At 30.5% G+C, this 14052-nt stretch overlaps 1 pseudogene; it reads right to left on the bottom strand.

Annotated features, from left to right (window-relative positions):
* Window positions 1-5772: 5772 nt before the first annotated feature.
* On the bottom strand, window positions 5773-6846 carry LOC111620702 (annotated as a pseudogene).
* Between the last annotated feature and the right edge of the window lie 7206 nt (window positions 6847-14052).

Here is a 14052-nt window from a genome sequence, read left to right as displayed (position 1 = left end):
CATTATTGTGTATTGCTCTTAAATTATTAATATAATCCTTTTCATCACATTGCTACAAATAACAAAAAAAAAAAAAAAAAATTGTTGCAAATGAATATTTACTTGAGGATAATGAAAATATTCTACCAATAATGTTGAATCCGCTGAAGAATTTTCAGTATTTCTTCAAAAAATTCTTTTTCTTAGCCTTAATATTTGTCCCTTAAAAGCTGAATAAATCATTTCGTTAGCTTATTCTTAAAATTTACCATGGAGGGTTAAATAAAGTTCTCCAATGACTTTTACATATAGTTGTTGTAGTAGGTTTGCGATACCTCCCAATTTAAATTTGTAGAGTATCAAAGAGTTTCTAATCACATAATTATTATATTATTTCAGAAGAAAACCCCAATCGCCATATTGGGTTTTCTTCTGAAATAAGGATTTTTCTAAGGAAAATATGTTGGGAGAAGGTTGTATTAATTGAGAAATTGAGAAGGTTGTATTAATTGGAATATCTTGTAAAATTAATAGAAAAAATTTTGTATTTTTGAAAGAGAAATTAATTTTATTTGATATTTTAATTTATTATTATTAAAACAATAATTGCTTTTGATATTTGTTACTGCATTCCATTTACTATTAGCTTATCCAACAAGATGAAATTTTGATTAAGTTTGTTAAAAATCCTGATAAAACTAAAGAATTAAAATAATAGAAAGGCGATCACTACTTTGCCTCTAATCTCATGTAAATTTATTTCTTAATTCTGATAATTTATTGTGTGTATTTGTTTACTTTTTCTCATATCATTTTTCATAAAATAGTATGACAAATATTTAATAAATGAACACGTAATACATTATCAGAATTTTTATTTTACCTCTTTATACTCAAAAAGTAATAATTAAAATTATCAGATGTAATTTGTATTTGAAAAAGAGTTAATAATTGTTTTGATAAATGCTTTGATTTTTTGAGTATTAGCAATTATTGTAATTTTTAAAATTTGAAATAGATGGACAGTATATAAAACGAAAATAAAAATGTATAAGGGATTTAGAATGAAATATAAACCAAAAAATATAGTTTTTATTTACTTTCTTCCTTCTTTCAACTAATTTGTAATATGACAATAAGGGTCTTCCATATTTTCAAATTATGAGAAAAACAAATTATTAAATGGAAATTTAATGGTTAATTCTTCGAAACGAATATTTCAATAATAAGTTACCACCATTGAAATACTGTAATTATTACATTTTTACTTTTATATTAACAATATTGCGAGGAATTTTATCGAAAAATTCCTTAATTTGAGAAAATATCAGAGATACTTGGAAGATAATGAACTGTCTGTCTGTCTCCATTTTGTTTTCTTTTATATACATTGTCTTCGTTCATTAGGGACTCTGCTATTTGTTCTAACGTAAAACTTGGCAGTTTAGTTAGTTTTCTCTCTACATTAAAAATCCTTCTATCAATGATTACAATTTCATTAATTAGAAACTGGTTCTATTTTACTTTATTATGAAAATAAGCAATCAGAAAACAACTGTTGCTTTCTTGACACTAAATAAAGAAATATCTGATTTGCTTCTCTTATATCGTATTATTTCCTTTTTATGTGGGTGAATAACCTAATCAACGAAATTCATTTTATTTCTTTTAGAATTCATTCGTTTATAATAAATATTTTGTAGCATTTTAATGTTAATTGGGGTAGATGGGTAAAGTTCCAGTAAAAAATTTATAAGAAATAATAGATAAGCTGGACCTTATTAATGAGATTTTGATTTATGAAAGGTTTTAAAGGAACGAAAGGAATATACTGTACTCTTAAATCGGGGTTATTTTATTTTAAATATTTCATTTAAATTATTATTATTATTAAAACAACAATTTATTTATTTCAGTTTTATTGTTTATGTTTAATTTTACATTTTTAAACGACACACATTTGGGATACTTGGCTGTCATGATTTTGAATCAAATGTATAGGTTAACAAGCGCGTTAGTTTAATTTTTATTATATTTTAATGAATATGAGTGATTTATTCTGCTAATAACACAATATTTAATTACAATTAATGTTTTTTTTTGTAATTAAACGTCGTCTTGTATACATTGATATGAGTTTAGAACACGTCATCTTCTTTATTAATAATTCCCATATTCTGTATGTAAAATTAATGAAATGGTACAAAAAATAGAATAAAACTTTAATATACCTTATCTTTTATTCATTTGTTTATTTTCTTTCGCTCGACATATGTAGAAACATTTGAAAAACAACATTACATTACAATATATAAGGAGACCGGGGCAAGATCGGCATGTTAAGCTTTACTTAAATTTTGTGCAATAAATACTGCTGTAAACTGAAAAAAAAGCTTTGCATATTGTCTATTGGAATGTTACCTTACTATAGAACTGGTTAAAATCAGTTTGGAAATAAAAATAATTAAAATAATTACAACTTTACAAGAAGAGAGAAATTGACGAAGTTGCCCCGGGTATAGGGGCAAGATCGGCAACTTCTCTCTTTTTGTAAAGTTGTAATTATTTTAATTATTTTTATTAAAGTTGCCCCTGGTATAGGGGCAACAGTAATGGGGCAAGATAGGCACGTATATAAAATTATGTTATTAACAATGTATAAGTTGGAATTCACTATTAAAACAAAGAAATACAAATCCAACACCCATTTAATATTATTACAACGAAATGCAAGTTCAAAGACATATATACATGAATAACAAATGCAAACATGTTTTCATTTATCATCTGTTTGATTTTTATCCTTTGCTTCTAATGTGGCTTTATGTTGCCGATCTTACCCCGCTAGTCATGATTTCGAAACATTAAGTACAACCCTGAGAACAGAATGCCAAGCCACGATCTGGCCACGTGAATAAGTTGAAGTTACATCCTTCTAACAGGAAAAGTAACTTTCGTTATCATGGAATTATAACAAAACCTGCCAATTCAATATAAATGGAAAAAAAATATTATATGGAATTGAACGAAAATGAAAATTTGCTTGATAATTCAACTACGCTTGTTGGAGAACAATAAAAACACTACACTCAACAAGCCACCAATAAAACTCAACTGCCTAACCTATAACCAAAGTCTCCTTTTAATTTGTTTTTTAAAAAAAGCGCTTGACAAACTTGCCCCGCATGCCGAAGTTGCCCCGGTCTCCCCTATTTAAGAAGTCAGCCCCCCACCCATAGAAAACCTGGGGATCGAATCCGGAGGTTCAAATAATTCCAGGAATTTTTCAGAAGGGTTTGTCTTGGACCGTCTCTTACCACTCAGTTACCCCCATTGTGAGCCTAGCCAAACCCACGATGGGCTTATAAAAAGGCCCTCTTAGTATCCCAAAGGCAGAAAGTAAAAGAAAGATTACGTGCGTGTATATACTGCATAGTACTGTACATGTAAGTTTAACTCTATTACTGCCATATTTATTTTAAAAAATAATAATTTTCAATAGGTCGAAATTCAATCTATGTTATTGCAAAACACGATAATTAATGTTTTGTAATATAAACGATATTGATATATAATGAAACGACATAACATTATTCGTAATAACATTGCTGATTAATGAATTAAATGTATAATTATTGCTTTAGTCGAAATAAATTTCAAATTCAAATGTACGATATATTTAAAATGTAATTCATTAATTTTGAAACAATCAATTTTAATCTATTTATCACAAAGATATTAATGAATGAACGAATTTCTGATGTGAAAGATTTCATTGCTTTTGAGGCAAAGATTCGTCTTTATTCAAAATAATCCAATTTCGAACAACATTATTTTGTTTTAACGATATTTGAAAACTTTTTCTATTTTATTTTATTTATTTTTTGTTACATGAAATGTAAAATTACCAGAAGGCATGCCTCAAGAAACTTCAAGTCTAAAGTCTCGAACGTCAACTTAAAAATAGCCTCAGAGTTTATGTCTTTTCAACGATACATTCTAAAAACTTAGAATAACATTTTAATTTTCACAAATGTCATTCGTTTAGCGAATCAGAACTGGTAAAACTGATTAAAGATGATGAAAAAAATCGGAAATTTGAACTAAACAAAAAAAATTCCTTCAAATTTAAGAATTTGAAAACCTTTTTATCGAAACCCTAAAAAAGAGAGCGTGATTATTTTGTATTTTTTTGTGTTTCGAAACTTATATTTTTGCCAAATTTTCTCTCTTGAGTGATTAATTTAATTAATGCGAGATAGCAGCATAGAGTATATGGTCTTATAATACCATATGAAACGTGAATCTAATCCATAACGGATCATTTCCCAATTCTTATCCATGCTGGATAAGGATTGTGAAACGATACCTGACTTAATGAATTATGGGATATACAATATTTCCCGGTCTTTTGCTTGTCCCGGAATTTCGAGAAAAAAAGTGATCTTTTTTCCTGAATCCCGGGATATAATTAATTATTTTTAAGATATTAAATAAATCTCGAAATCGAATGATATAATTATTTTTCATTTTAAAGTAATTTAATACGTCCCGCAACCTCTAAAATAATAATAAGTCCTGCTGTGTAAAATATGTATTAAAAATTACCTTTGAATTACGTAGAAATTTTCAGAAATATTCTACAAAAAATTTATTAAAGTTTGTTGGAAACTTATTTACAAAAAAAAAAATAAATTGCCTTTGAATAGTTGAAAATTTAAAGAAAAATATGAACTTAGATCTAACTTTTAACTTAGAAGGTAATTTTCGTTTATTAAATAAAACATAAAAAGTATTATTGTAAATTTTTATAATAATATTTTAAAAAGCAAAGATGATCGATACTCCGATCACTCGATCCGGTTCTTATTTTAGCAATGGAAAGTCCCGTTACCGAGAATACCTTTTTCGATTCAATTGATGCGGGTGGAATCATCTTTAATGCATTTAAGAGAAGTCAGATTTTATGTGTTTTTTCACCTGCACCTCGAAGATTTCTAGTTCCTTTTCCAGATGCATTGCAGTACTGTACTTCTTTTGCTGTCTAGTAATCATGATTTGTCTACTTCGACTGTTTTAATAGCGGCATTAAGTTTATAACCCGATAATTCGGTAGTGCCTTTTGGCTTTAATAATCAGGTTTATGAAGAAAAACTTTATACTTGCATACTTCGTAGTCGTTTGTATCGTCGCTAAATTTTCACAACCTGGAGTAATGCAGTTATCGAAGCTACTGGGCATGATTAAAAATTAAGATGGTATCGGCGCAATTATTCAAGATATTATAGATTCTGACAAGTAAAGAATTTTCAGTCTTGCCATAAATAGGCTTTTAACAATCTGTGCCACAAAAAGCAAAAATTTAAAAAAACTAATAGGCAGGCTTAAAATGAATAAATGCAAATGTATTCTGACAGTTTGAGTTAGTTATACTTTCTATTTGCAAAATTGTCACAATCTTAACACAAAATAAAAAAAAAAGTGAACTTTTAAGAAATTTGCGGGATTTTCCGAGTTAAAAACAGTCGGGATCCCATTAGAAAAACCGTACATGCCATTAATGCTATTGTAATAATTTATTAATTACATGATTACATGATGATAATAATAATAAATATGAAAGTTTAATTAATAACGAACTAATTAATTATAATAATTATGGCACGCTAATGCCATGCTAATTAATTAGCATGGCATTGTGGCTAACCTGACAACACTTGAGTCCCCTGATTTAGCTTTTGTCTTCCTCCCGAGTTCGTTCTTACCACGTGTGTTGTAATGGTGTCAGTTCATGTACTCGAGTTCCAAATAAAATTATATTAGTTTTTAAGAGTTGTGATTATTTAGTCTAAACTCGAAGTGATGACCCGAACGTGATCTTCATCAACGCTTGATGGAATGTTTGAAAGATGTAACGTAGTCGAAGACGGACGTATGTTCTGATGCTTTTTAGATCCCGGTCTTTTTAATCTATGTAATGGTAAATTTGTGTAATCTATGGTTAAACCGGGGAATAAGGCTGGTCTTCTTTTGGCGTTTGTACAACTTGATGTTTGGATTAGACAACTCTAATTGCTTTACCATAAACTTTCAATTTGTCTAAGTGATACATTGCAGTTTTAACTTGTTGTGGTTCGGCCATCTGTATCAGTGCATTATCTCTTCTGTTAAATAATATCTTTATGTTCAAGACGTCGCCATACTATCCAAAAAAGGTTAAAGAGAGCATCGGATGTCATCATCTATTCATTTAAATTGCTAACCAGTAGTACACTACCAACAGAAGGCTGCCCACGAAATCCAATGCCAGAAAGACCTAATGCAACAGCAGATGTAACAGAAGGTAACAATGCAGAGTTCACAAGAGAAAGAGCTACAGTAGCATAAGCTGAAAGTTGATGCTAAACCAGGTGTGCCAAAAGGAGATGCAAGCAAACCTGATTTTATTCCTGTGATACCTAATGAATCTAATGTTACATCACCAGAAGAAAGATTATTATTGGTGAAATCTCTGCTTTTGTCATTTTTAAATTTAATAATCAAATTTGTGAGTTTGGAATATTCTATACTCAAAGTATAACAGGCATCGTAAGTATTTTTACCATCTAGGAACAATTTTGTTGCTTGTGTATGAGAGCTTGATATGTGTTATTTTTTGTGAATGTAATTATTTTAAGAACTTTCCCAAATCTAGAAAATATCAGACAAAAAATGTCAAGAGTTACAGGATAGATCTGATTATCCACTATGACCCCAAGAACAGTATTTCGTCCACCGTGAATCTATGATTTATTGATGCTTGAACAGTTTGAAGAACTGTTTGTGTCGTTGCATCTGAATTTGCGAACTGTTTGTTTTAAATTCTTTATGGTTTAAGTTCTTTATTTAATTAAATTATCCGTTACTGGTTTTGTTGTGGATTTTAAAGAATTAAAAGCTATTGGCTTTTTTCTCAGTAACACATCACACAAGGAGCATTTGTTGATACAATTTATTGGAGGAAATGCATTTCGGATCTTAATGACCCCTCTTCGGTCCTTAGACTTTACAAAGGAAGATAGGCAGAGATTACATGATACATAATAATACATATATTTTTAATTTATAACTTACATGGTTGATTGTTGGTTACATATTGTCATTAACATGAAAGAAAATATTAGGTAATTGACTGGTAGAATTTGTTTACAACGGCTGCTGTATAAGGTAAAATAGAGAGGGATAAGTAAAACAGTTATAAAGACCGTTTTAAACTGTTTTCCTTAATATTTTATTTCATGTTAATGTCAATTTGTAACCAACAATCAATCATATAAGTTATAAATTTTTTAAAAAATATTATATGCGATCTGCCTAGGGGGATGCCTTCCGGGAGGTCTTTTAAAGGAAACTGGCCTCTATTTAGGCGCTACAGACGTTGGCCAGAAGTCATACCAGTGGCGGACATCTCAGATGAGACTATAGCCAATGAAATCCTTTCTACAGGGTTGCTTTCTTAGGTATTCCACGCATTATAACCACTGACAGGGATCGCCAGTTTGAATGCCAACTTTTCGCTAATCTCACCAAAGCCCTGGGAATTAATCACATCAAGATAACGGCATACCACCAAGCCGCAAACGGAAAAATTGAACAGTGTCACCGTCAGCTGAAGTCCTCACTGAGAGCTCAGCTGACAATTGGATTGCTAAACTCCCAGCCATCCTCTTGGGGCTAAGATCCTATGTCATCCCTAACTACAACACTACAACAGCAGAGATCACATTGCACTGCCTTCTGATATCCTCACTGACCAACTCCTGTCAATGACTTACCTACCTTGATCTGCAGGCTGAGGTCGATCCGCCTGGTCATAGACGTCCATCACTCATCTAAAAATATTATTTTACACCCTGAGTTGATGACTGCTGATTATTTTACACCCTGAGTTGATGGTCAATCAACTTATGATGGTCCTTTCCATGACCTGCGATGCTCAAACAAACACTTCGATTAATATACACCTCGAGGGAAGCAAACTGTTTCAATCGACCGCCTTAAACCCTCTTTTTTTTTTTAAAGATACAACTACTTCGCCGTTAGAGAAACACTAATATACACCGAGTTTGAATTTAAATTCCCAAGGTGATAGAGAAATGCTTATTTAGGAATAACAATTAGTCATTTTATTTTTATCTGTAGTAAAACATTTTTAAATAATTAAATAAAATGTTACGTGTACAGCATTTATCTTTGTCTTTTATCGTACTATATGTAAACAATTTTTCTTTAAACTCTTTTGAAAAATACATTATAGATGTTACAATTTTTAATTATTATAACCTACATTTGGAAGTTTATTTAGTTTTAAATTTCTTGTAAAATACCTACCTATTTTACTATGATTAATAAGACTAAGGTGTTTCTCAAAATTATAGAACCGCTCAAAAAAATTGATCTTTTGAGATCGTAACATGCACTAATAGATAGAAATAGATTTTTTACGCGTAATTCAGCGCCTAAATTATAAAAACGTAATTTTAGGAAACTTGAGCTTCTAATTCGTGACTGATTGCAGAATAGCAATGAAGTCAATTTACATACTGCCACGTACTTTACGTATAGAATCGTAATCTTTCTCGCAAGTTTCAAGTGTGAAAGTATTTTTTTCCATTATGCCTCGTGGTATCCATTTAACAGACTTGAGAAAGGACAAATTGCTATAATTTGTCCTTTAGAAAGGACAAATTGCTATAATTTGTCCTTTCTCAAAGTCTGCTAAATGGTACTTAAAAAGTCTGTTAAAGACTAAAGGACTTAAAATTTAAACGAAATCTTTGATAAGCACTGGTTTAAGTCATCAGACAGTAGTAAAAAGCAGCATTATTTGTCAAATCCCGCAAATTACGGACTAAAGCGTAGAAGTGGACGTCTTTCAAAACTTACCCCGCGAGACCGTAGGCGAATTGTTAATGCAGCCTCTAATGCCTGGAAAAAATGGCCACTCAATGGAATAAGGTAAGTTTTTTGTTTTGCTTAGACCTATTGTGCTAACACAAGAAATGACAACCTTTCTGTCATATAGGACGAAAAAAACATTAATTTTGGATGGGCCACATGGTTTAGCGTTCTATTGATGTGATTTACGAAAAATGCCCAACTTTTCGCGAAGGAACTTTGGTGGTGGAAGTGTTATGGTTTGGGGCGCTTTTTCTGTATTGGGAAAATTGGATTTGACATTCGTTACTTGTCGCATAAACAGTGCCGACTATCAACAATTTCTGGAGAACAAATTCTGCCATATAAACGGTAGATTCAGACGAATTCTGTTATTTTCCAACAGAACAACGCATCTATCCATGTATCACAAGATACAAACAGTAATTTGAAAATAAACGAATCGGCCAGTTCGTTCTCCTGATTGCAACCCTATAGGAAACGTTTGGGGATCTTACTTGGCCGAATTTATGACCAAAATCATCACTCTGCCGACTTTGAACACTTAAAACAAACAATTGTCACTGCTTGGAACTCCTTTGAGGCATCAATCATAAAACATCCAAATCGCATTTTCGATGTTATTAGTAAAGGAAGTGCGCAAATAAATTACTAAATTAAACTGTTTTGTAGTATTCAATGCTTTTTGCATTCATTTAGGCTACTAGTCTATTCTATACTTCTGTGGTGTTTAAAATCAGTTTTTTTTTTACAATTTCTGCTGTTTGCTGCGATATACAAAACTATGAGTTTCGACAAATTATGTTTTCATAAATTCTGAACAATAAAAGAAAGGTAGCTACATCATATGTGTAATTTCTAATCTTCGTACAGTAAATTTACAGCGGTTCTATATTTTTATGGAATACCTTAGTCTATGTTCCAAATATTTTCAAAACTTCGTTTATGTTAAATCTGACGTAATATTATTTTTCATCATAAAGTCTTTTTCACGTATTTATACAAAGGTTCAGTACCTTTACATTAACAATGTAATTGTTGAAGCAAGTGAAGCAATATTATAAAAGTATGATTTAATTACAGTATAATGATTATTTAAATGGGAAATGCAAATTTATTATAAACGTTGGAGTAAAATAATACCTTTATACATCGTAATCCAAATAATTAATTTATAAACAAGTATAAAATAAATAGCTAAATATATTTGTACCGGTAACTACTCATATTAATGAAGGGTGTGATCTAAATTCTGGTACTGGTGAAACATTACTAACCGACAAATGCACGTTTGTAATAAAGTGATAATTTTTTCCTCTTGCGTTTCTATTGCCCTGTATCCGAATGTAAGGGGGGAAGTCAACCTGGATAAATGCTAGTGAGCACACTAGCATTATCCGGGCGCAAAAGAGATTTTTCTAGCATTGCACGAATCTCTATAATGTTCGTGCAAACGTGAAAGTATAATCATTTTACAGTTATGTTCGTGAGTATGATGCATTTTCGCAGTGCTCTATCAATTAGCAGATTGCATGAGACTGAGCATTGAATAACATTGAATAGGGAGATGTAACGAAAACAGTGACGAAACAGAAATCGTGAAATTGCTATCAGTACGCTGTTTTACGGGTTCATATGAAAATCAATCTACATATGTGAAAGATATAAATGTAAAAATAATCTTCCTATATATCAATTAGCCTTTAATCGCTTTTTTATATATAATACAATATATTTTTTTCAAATACGTAGTACATAATGTTATTGAAGCGTTTTTATACACTTGAAACCATTAATGTCTCCTAAAATGTATTTTGGCCTCTGGTGTTAATAGCCCTCATCAATCATGTAACTGTAAAGCTGTCGACAGCTTTACAATTACATGGTGAACCTTTTAATAATATATTATACAACATAGCGCATTACAGTATCTGAAATCTTGTAAAAACTCATCATATTGTAATAAAACCTTATGGCTTTTTTACTTCTCATGCATTGACGAGTCATAATTATTTAATCTAAATGATTCACTATTAATTAACATGGTCACTTGGTATTATGCCCCATTTAAGGCATTTGTACAGCAAATTCACCTTTCTCAAGTAAAGTGGTGTAAATATTTGATCGTGCTAAACTTCTGCTAAAACGTTCAAGTATTACTTATCATATACAATATACATCGAGCTGCAATTTAAAAAAATTGTAGACATAAATTCCCACTACCGTCCGTCCGTCCGTCCGTCTGCCTTTCCTTAATCTCAAGAACGGAGTTAGTTAGATGAGACCAGATATGGAGACACTAGGGGCAGGAGACCCCCTGATTAGCTATATAAGAACTTCCCATGCAAACTGGAAGTCAAGTTATTTCAAAAGTATTTTAATTCAAAAATTTTTCCCTGAAAGGTGTTAGATAGATGACCAGCACGACTCTGTTACTAACGGAAAAGTATGATGTACAGGGGCAAGACATTACAGTACTAATTTGAGGTGGAGAGCATATATTTTACATGAAATAAATTAAAATTGTAGCCCGGCATTGTGAGGATGCCACTAAATAATTGCTCGTTAGTCTTATAACTTTAGTTACACCTTGCACACATCTTTCACTTATCTTTTTATTGTTAATTATTTACCGTACAAACTTCGTTGTAACTCTTCCAAGGCAACGAAATTTGCACGGTTGATAATTAAATATATTTGCATAGTTAATAATTGGATGGTAGATAATAAAAATGATCGAATGATCCTGTAATTGGTATGAATTTCCGTAGTGCAATTTATAAATCAGAAATGGAATTTTGAATTAAATATAGTATTTAATAATAATTTCTAATTAAAATAAAATAATAAATCAAAAATAATATGTATAGGCATACGTTTCACGTAATTCATATAAAAAGATAAATTACTACTCTCCTATTCACACTCAGATTCTTTAACATTATAAAGTCAACACACCTTACTACTGTACTGAGAAAGCACATTTACTAAGCTAAACAAACGTTTTCAATCCATTTCATTGGCCATCATTAGGTTAAAGACGTTCGAATGAATGGCTTTTCGAACACGTTCAAATTTAAATTCTATTAGAACATACGTTAAAATATGATTACGTAAACAAGCATAACGAAAATTAATAAACAAGAAAAACAAAATAAAATAAAATAAAATACAAAATACGGTAATTCTCCTTAATACAATATGTAAACATTTTTTATAATAGCTCAGGTTTTATTGAGCCTGATGGATGTATCCTCTTACGAGTTCTTTCTGATTATATATTTCCATGCCGACGGTGAAATGGTTGCATCTTTATAGTTTAAACATTTATCCGTTAAGCTAGATCTGTAGATCTCACACTTCTCTGTCGTGGATGCAAGTGTTGGCGAGTGCACATTTGCAACGATTCTGGCTTCTTCCCATTTAACTATGGATCCATCTGTCTGTGCTATTTTTGATAACGCTGTTGTATATCGGCTCTTTGCTACGTCGTACTTATGTTCTTTTATCCTTACGTTAAGATTTCTATTTGTGACCCCTATATATTCTTTATCTATTCCTAATTGGTCGTTCTTGTACGGTATTGCATACACTCCTAGTTGCAAATGTGCACTCGCCAACACTTGCATCCACGACAGAGAAGTGTGAGATCTACAGATCTAGCTTAACGGATAAATGTTTAAACTATAAAGATGCAACCATTTCACCGTCGGCATGGAAATATATAATCAGAAAGAACTCGTAAGAGGATACATCCACCAGGCTCAATAAAACCTGAGCTATTATAAAAAATGTTTACATATTGTATTAAGGAGAATTACCGTATTTTGTATTTTATTTTATTTTATTTTGTTTTTCTTGTTTATTAATTTTCGTTATGCTTGTTTACGTAATCATATTTTAACGTATGTTCTAATAGAATTTAAATTTGAACGTGTTCGAAAAGCCATTCATTCGAACGTCTTTAACCTAATGATGACCCATGAAATGGGTTGAAAACGTTTGTTTAGCTTAATAAATGTGCTTTCTCAGTAGTAAGGTGTGTTGACTTTATAAAAAGATAAATATTCATTTGGCGAAGAAAAAAATAAATCAATACGTCATCGGATATTTATAGAAAATTCATAAAGACTAGAATAATAGAAATATAAAAAATATATTGGCCTATACAAAAAACTTCTTAATAAAATATTGTGTAGTAATACTAAGTTAGAGGCCTAAACAAAAACAATGACCCTGAAGAGGTGTCAGTTATATATATATGTGTGTTGTGTTGTGTCAGCAGAGGACATTTTAGCCAATTTGCATTATTGCAGAGGCTTAGCCTCCAATAAAAAAATCGTCTCTGTTGATGAAGATTGTATATCGTTGGTGATTGTGAAGACTGATGGTAGAAGACTTTTTGTATCTTCTATATTTTTATAGATTTTTCGTGTTAATTTGATGAGCAATAAGGTTATATTTTATGTACGATTGACCTGTATGACATAGCTGCGCCAAAAAATATGCAAAGACCGTGCAGACACTGTTAAAGGATAAAAACAATTTATTTTGTATAATTAATACATATTTCTACTGTAAAATAAAATAAAAAAGAAGTAACAATTCTGGTATAATTAGTACAAAATTCCGTTTAATTTTATCAAATAAATATTCAATAATAAAACATCTCATTTCTTAGCTTATTAAAGTATGATATATTCTAATCATTCAAATCGAATAAACCCTTTTATTGCAAATACTGCAATATTAAACGCAAATTAAACTAAACAGTTTGTGAAACCGCACCATGTTATTTAAGAAAAAATTGCCACATTAAGTGATATTAATGTAAAGCGTAATATTAAATTCAATTTGTCAATTGATATTATTTAATGAATTTAACTGATTTTTAATTAATATTAATTGATATCATACGAAATATTTCCAATTATTTTTATCTTCATGATAGTGAATAATAAACATAAAAATCAAGCGAAAACTCAAAATACTCAAAAAAAACTATGATCTTCCAAACAGTACAACACCTGTACACCATGCAAAGAAATAGAGGGATTATCGCTTCACGTGTAAACTTTAGTTACGTCACTGTAACGATTATTAAAATAAATTTACTGTAATATCATTTACTTTATA

The sequence above is a fragment of the Centruroides sculpturatus genome, unplaced genomic scaffold, assembly GCF_000671375.1.
Source record: "Centruroides sculpturatus isolate CEXI.00-Female unplaced genomic scaffold, Cexi_2.0 scaffold243, whole genome shotgun sequence".
Taxonomy (NCBI): domain Eukaryota; kingdom Metazoa; phylum Arthropoda; class Arachnida; order Scorpiones; family Buthidae; genus Centruroides; species Centruroides sculpturatus.
Note: the sequence above shows the minus strand (reverse complement) of the source record. Positions and strands in the feature narration are given on the sequence as shown.